The sequence below is a fragment of the Ornithodoros turicata genome, unplaced genomic scaffold (assembly GCF_037126465.1).
Source record: "Ornithodoros turicata isolate Travis unplaced genomic scaffold, ASM3712646v1 Chromosome17, whole genome shotgun sequence".
Lineage (NCBI taxonomy): Eukaryota > Metazoa > Arthropoda > Arachnida > Ixodida > Argasidae > Ornithodoros > Ornithodoros turicata.
The window spans coordinates 2,682,919-2,689,983 of NW_026999326.1; the positions used below are offsets into that span (position 1 = coordinate 2,682,919).

At 47.0% G+C, this 7,065-nt stretch overlaps 1 pseudogene; it reads left to right on the top strand.

The window, feature by feature from the left end:
* Positions 1 to 1,077: 1,077 nt before the first annotated feature.
* On the top strand, positions 1,078 to 1,249 carry LOC135372886 (U2 spliceosomal RNA; annotated as a pseudogene).
* The last annotated feature ends 5,816 nt before the right edge of the window (positions 1,250 to 7,065 follow it).

The following is a 7,065-nucleotide window of genomic DNA, read 5'->3' on the forward strand; positions in this document are numbered from 1 at the left end:
AACTTTTCTTGCGAAAACGTTTTTCTCAGGCAAGCTATGGCACCTGGCTCACGTAACATGGCCCCCAAATAGAGTTTTGAGGTGCATAAATACCTTGCTGCACAGTTTCATCTGGGCGAGGAAGACCGAGCTTGTCCCAAGAATTGCGCTACGATTGCCGCAGAGTGTAGGCGGACTGGGTGTGCCAGACTTTGAGCTCATTTGTAAAATACTAAATGTCCGAACAGCTATGAAAATCCTCTCTGGAGATTCGTCACCAGAGCAGTCTTTGTTGTGGTACCTGTTGGGAACAGCTCGCCATATGTTCAATGATATCTGTCCACTTCGAGCTGACCCCACAGTAGAAACACCCAGCAGGTTCTATAGAGCGGTAGTTCTATTCTACAAGTATATTCAAGAGCAATGTCCTGACACTGAGGTAACCAAAACACGTCCTTCGGTGTTTACCCATAGGATAGCCGAACAAGGGCTTGACAGACAACATCTGTCAACCGCAAAAAGCATCAAGTGGACGATTGTCCAGCAGAAATACGTACCTGTAGCTTTGAGAGACCTAATGTTGCGGTATGCTTGGGGTGTCTTACCCACACGGGATAGAATTTCAGCCTGGGGGATCACCACAGCAACACAATGTGCCTGGTGCACCAATCCAGAGACGAATGTTCACGTACTTTTTAGACTGTAGAATAAGCAAACGGTTTTGGGGAATTGTAAGGAGACAAACAAACATTGTGTGTCCACTTACCTGTAAGTCACGAAATGGGCCACGAAACACTCGACTCAGAACTCTGGTGACAGCAGCTGGCTTTCAGATTCTTTGCAGAGCCCGGTCTCATTGCGTAGTCCAAAAGAAGAGAACAGTCCCGATGTCAGCAATGGTTAGACACCTTCGCGTGCAAGTGCAAAGTTTGCTGTCGACTGAGCTGAGATGCCATGGCTTGCAACGTTTTCAAGCAAAGTGGGGTCAACACCCAGAGCTTATCATCCCGGAGGATCAGGTCTTTCTAAAAAATTATGAGCATCGTATGATGTAAATACTTTTGAGTTGCACATTTTGTCAAGTAGACCAAGAATGTAATAAACTTTTTAAAAAGTATCTGTTCTTATCAGCTTAATATCTGATACGAGCCCTATTTGGACTCACGATATTGATCTTGTTTTTGGCCCGAGACAGTGTGTCTGAAGCTCGCCTCGGCACTGTCAAGGGTTGCCCGGGTATTGCACTACATCCAGGTGTAGCCCACCCGTCTCGAATCAAAAGAAAGAAACATTCGGAAACAGCACCAATAAGCATCAGCCATGATGACCACAGACAGGCAAAAGAGGGAAGCGTAGAAACAACACCAAGAAAAGCAGGGAAACTACAGCAGACATAGACACAGAACACACTGGAGACAACCACTGGGAAATGTCCTCTCTGGCCACTAGGGTACACATTCATTCATACATTCAATCATCTCTCTCTCTCCCCCCTCTCTCTCTCTTTCTCTCTCTCTCTCTCTCTCTCTCTACCTGCCTTGCAATTTCCAATCAAGCATTTTTATCTCACGGGCCGTGATGCATTAGTACTAACACCCTAGTGTTCCGTACCCATATACCACGATGCCCAAACTGGCGACGTGCCACGCGCGGACGTAGAAGGCGAGACTGCGACAGAAGCGAAAGGGGGAGATGTGCAGTCTATATCTCTTTTCGGTCTTCTGGCGGATACAAGGGAAAAAGAAACACGAGTTCCGTCCACTAACATGCGCATTTCATGCACTCCGACTATCATTCTAGTGCTTCTTACACGCACCACATCATGTTGAATTTGGCGACGTGACACCCGCGGAAGCAGGTGCCGCGACCGTGACCAGAGCGAAAGACAGACGTGCAATATTTATCGCTTCTCGGCCTTTTGGCTAAGATCGGCGGTCCGCCCCTTGGTGGGCCGTGTCTTTGAACGCGCGGCCGATAACAACGTCGTCGGGGCAGTACCGCTTGCGGTGCTGTTCCGGGAAGATCTTTTCCTGATCAGAGCGTTTCTTCAGCAAGTTTCCAGCCCCGGAGTACGTGGTTTCACTATCGTCTCCCGGGGCGCGATGGCGACATCTTGCACCCCCATTAAAGAATGGGCTTTCAACGTAACGGCGCCCTCCGGGACGTCGGTGGACGAAGTCATCGACTCAACAGCCGATGTAGTTGGACTGGATCAAGTATTCAGCGTGCAACATCTGGGAGAATCAGCTTTCCAGGTGGTAGTGGCGACGGCAGCAGCCAGCCGCCAAGTCATTGGACAAGGCCTTCTACGAGTAGCAGGCCAAGATGTCAACATCGAAGAGATTGGACCGCAGCTCGTCTACGTTACATGTAGGTACCTTCCCACGCATGTGGCGACGGAGCATCTCAGTCGTGCATTGCAGCCGTACGGGAAGGTGTTGGACATAACGTACGTAAAGTACAAGGATCGCCCAAATGTCCACACTGGAGACAGAGTAATTAAGATGGAAATGAACGTAAATAACCCTGTGCCTAATTTTCTTCGAGTTAATGGCCACCGCACAACATTCAATTACCGCGGGATGCGAAGAGTATGCCGAAGATGCAAAGGCGAGGGGCATTACAAGGAGGCTTACACCAGGCCGTTTTGTTGTTGATGATGATGATGATTCGTGTTTTAATGGCGCAGCGGTAACTACGACCATAATGCGCCAAGACCATGATAAAAGCATTAACAGTTTAAGAGAAAATGATCCATTGATTCATTAAAAGGTATAAGCATTTACCAATCGAAAGGCATAATAGAAAGCTGTAAAACTAGAGTGCATTTAAAAGACCAATGTTTTGGAAGAAGATAAAAACCCGTTCAAACGGTACGAAAGCTTCATCCCCTAGTAAAAGGGAAGGATGGAGAGGTAAATGGTATGTGTAAAACTCATGGAAATGACGGTGTCGGTGGGTTTCATACAATGGACATGTGATGAGAAAGTGGAGGACGGAACTGTGTGCGCCACACCGTGTGCAGAACGGGGGAGCCTCCCTACGGAGGAGGTGACCGTGCGTCAAACAGGTGTGGCCAATCCTCAGCCTTGCGGAAACAACTTCATGAAGACGATTATTGAAAACATTGATTTCCCTATAGTGGGTTTAACTAAATGGAGTTTATTCTCATGTTGTGTATCCCAGTGCTGGACACGGGACAGTGCAGGACACGCATGCTGAATGGAGGGACAACGTTGTGTTTATTAAGGAAAAGCTGTTTGTAGGATGTGTCTTCGACACAGGGAATAGCTGGGTTATGGGTATATCCCTTTACCCTCAAGAAGTATTGGATGGACAGGTAGAACCTCCTCCTTTCTAGCGACCATTCGTTGCTTTCAACATACAGGCTTTCCACTGGTGATGTGCGGAAAGCCCCAAGAGCCAGACGCAGGCCTAAATGATGCACCCGATCAAGGGCCCTAAGCACAGATTGGCGAGCTGAACCATAAACAACACACCCGTAATCAAGTTTGGACCGGATTGTTGAGGTATAAACTCTGTAAAGGGTCTGGCGGTCCGCACCCCACGATCTATGGGACAAGATTTTCAAGATATTCATAGATTTTGTGCATTTGACTTTTAGGTGTTTGATGTGGGCCAGAAATGTAAGCTTCGTGTCAAAGATGACTCCGAGAAACTTGTGCTGGTCTTTTACCTAGAGGTCACACCCATTTAACTTAAGTGAGAGTGAGGGAAATAGTCCTCGAACCCTTGAAAAAAGAACGGAGATAGTTTTCTCGGTTGAGAAGCTGAACCCATTTTGAGTTGCCCATCTACTCAGCTCGTTTATAGCGACCTGCAGCTGCCTCTCACACACTGTTAAATTCGTCGAAGAGCAACACATTTGAATGTCGTCTACGTATAAAGAGTATGTAATGGAAGGTGGGATAACTTGTGCGACAGAATTTATTTTCACAAAGAACAGGGTGACACTGAGAACGGAGCCCTGTGGGACTCCATTTTCTTGCATAAATGGACGAGAGAGAAGTTCGCCAAGGCGGATTCTAAATGATCTATCCTACAGAAAGTTAGCGATACATCTCAGAAGGCGACCACGTATTCCAAGGGAATAAAGATCTTGCAGGATACCATACCGCCACGTGGTATCATAAGCTTTTTCAAGATCAAAGAAAACTGATGCACAGTGGCGCCTTCTGACAAAAGCTTCCCGAATGGTTGTTTCCAAACGAATGAGATGATCGGTTGTTGAGCATCCCATTCGAAACCCACACTGAAATTGCGACAAGCAGTTATTCTCCTCCAGATAGTGCACAAGACGGTTGTTAACAATTCGTTCAAATGTCTTTCCAATGCAGCTCGTGAGGGCGATCGGCCTGTAACTACTTGGCGTTGAGGAATCCTTTCCAGGTTTCAGGATTGGGATGATGGTAGCAGTCTTCCAAGCAGATGGCATGGTGCTCCTGGACCAAACTTTGTTAAAGAACTCGAGTAGAGAAATTTTAGACTGTTCTGATAAGTGTTGTAGCATTGAGTAGGTGATCCTGTCTGGTCCTGGGGATGTGACGTTTCGAAATGATAAAGATCTGAGAAGCTCCACCATTGTAAAGGGCTGGTTATACAAAAGCTCTTCACCACCATTCATTGGAATTACTCGTTTTTCTGCGTTGGATTTTATTGTTCTGAATTCCCTGGAATAATGTGATGAGCTTGAGACATTTTCAAAGTGCTCTCCGAGAGCATTGGCTTGTTCTTCTAGGCTGTTATTTGATTGGCCATTAATACGTAAAAGAGGGATGCTGTAACCGATATGCTGTCCCTTGATCTTTCGGATCCTATCCCAAACAATTTTGGATGGGGTATGACCGGTTAAAGATGACACGAACCCGGCGCCAAGATGACCGCTTTGCTTGTTTGCGTGTCCATCTTGCTTTGGCCCTCGCTTTTTTTAAAAAGCAGGTGGTTATTTGCGGTTGGATATCTTCGGAATACCCCCCAAACACGGTTTTGAAGTTTGCGCGTCTCCTCACATTCGGCCGTCCACCAAGGCTTTGGGCGCTTGGGCAGGCGGCCAGAAGACTGTGGAATGCTTTCAGTTGCTGCTTGTATGATGACTTTTGTGATTAGGTCGTTAGCATTCTCAATTGCTACATGATTCAATGGTATCAGACTGAGGTCGCACTTCTCACTAAAACAACTCCAGTCAGCGTCCTGGAGTCTCCATCCCGGAGGACGTGTTGTGAGTGTACGAGCTGCTGGAGGATACTGGGAAGATCACTTTCAAGATCACTGGGAAGTGGTCGCTTCCAAAGGGGTTTGCCTCAACTGTCCATTCTACATCCTGGACAAGTGATGGGCTGCAGAAAGATAGGTCGAAAGCAGAGAAAGTCTGAGTTGGAGTATGTAAATAAGTTGGTGATCCTGTGTTTAAGAGGCAAATCATAGATGATGAGAGGACTGCTTCCAGCATCTGTCCCCTGCAGTCAACCCTTATGCTGCCCCAAAGGGGATTATGGGCATTAAAATCACCCGAAAGTAGAAAAGGCTGTGGCAACTGACTATATAAACTTTCTATGTCTATTTGTGTGACAGTTTCTGCTGGTGGCAAGTAAACTGAGCAGACTGTCACAACTTTATCGAGACAGATCTGCACAGCCACAGCCTCCAACTCCAGTTGTACTTGCTTAGTTGGAAAAGATCCTCGTGTGACGATCGCTACACCGCCAGATGCACGTGCTGCGTCTGTTCGATCTTTTCTGAATACGTTATGTCTGCGAAGTGGATTCAAAGTGTTCGTGTTTACATAAGTCTCCTGCAGACAGAAACATACCGCATTGTATCGGTCGAAAAGATCATTGACGTCATCCAGATTTGACAGCATTCCACGGCAGTTCCATTGAATGAAACTTCCCATCATAATAAATGAAATAAAGATTGCGAGCGCGGCACAAAGAAAGATAGAGACATTAAAAACTCTACTGTGCAGCTTGGGAACCGAGAATTGCATTTAGGGGGCTTGAACTCTCCGCAGTTGTTTTTTTCTCCTGTTCATTTGCTTTCGCGCCCCTGCCACTACCACTTGTCCTCTCACGTTTCTCTTTCGCTTGGGAGAAAGTGCTTGGAAGACTCGATGACGACTTCTGCGATGCGCGGTCGTCATCATCGACCTCCATGTTTAGTGTGCTTGTCTGGGAGGGATCCTTGGTAACCCCATCCCAAACTGAAAGGGAGCCACCAGCCTCTGAAGAGGTTGTGGCTGCATTAGGAGGGCTGGCTTGTAGGCCAACCGAAGCAACCAGAGAGGACACTTGTGTCTCTCTTGTTCTGGTTGGGGAGTGTGGAGTGGAGGCCCAGGAGTCTGGGTCTCCACGGATACTCTGAGTGGTGCCACTCCCCTACGCACCACCTCAGAAAACATTCCTTTCTTTTGAAAGTCCAGCTGTGCTTTGGCTGCCTTATATGTCAGTTTTTGTTCGGTCCTGATTTTAAGTATATCTTTTTCGTCTTTCCAGCGTGGGCATGACCTCGAATATGTTGGATGGCCGCCTTGACAATTTACACAGTGAAATTCTTTGCTACATGATTCCGGTGGGTGGTCATTACCGGCACACTTTGGGCAAACTTGTTGTCCACGACACATCTGGGAGCTATGGCCGAAACGTTGGCATTTAAAGCATCGTCGGGGGATTGGAATTAATGGTCGTACGTGACAGTTAATGTAGCCAGCCTTTATCACTGACAGGAGTGTGTGTAACTGAAAGGAGAGTATTACATGCTTTGTTTGGACTTCCTTACAATCCCTTCTCATCACAATGCGCTTTGCACCCATACGACCCCTTGATCCTTCAATCCTTCCTCGATCTCTGCTTCGGAACAAGACAGGAGTTCATCCTCGGAGATCACGCCTTTCACTATGTTTAAGGTGCGGTGTGTTGTGACAGTAACTTTGATGTCACCAACCTGTTTCACTGCTTGGAGTGCGGTACTCTGTTGTTTTGTGTGGACTTCAACCTGAAGATCTCCAGTGTTCAGCTTTTTAGCATTGTAAGACTTGCCTAGAAGTTTCTCAAGTTCCTTTGCTACTAG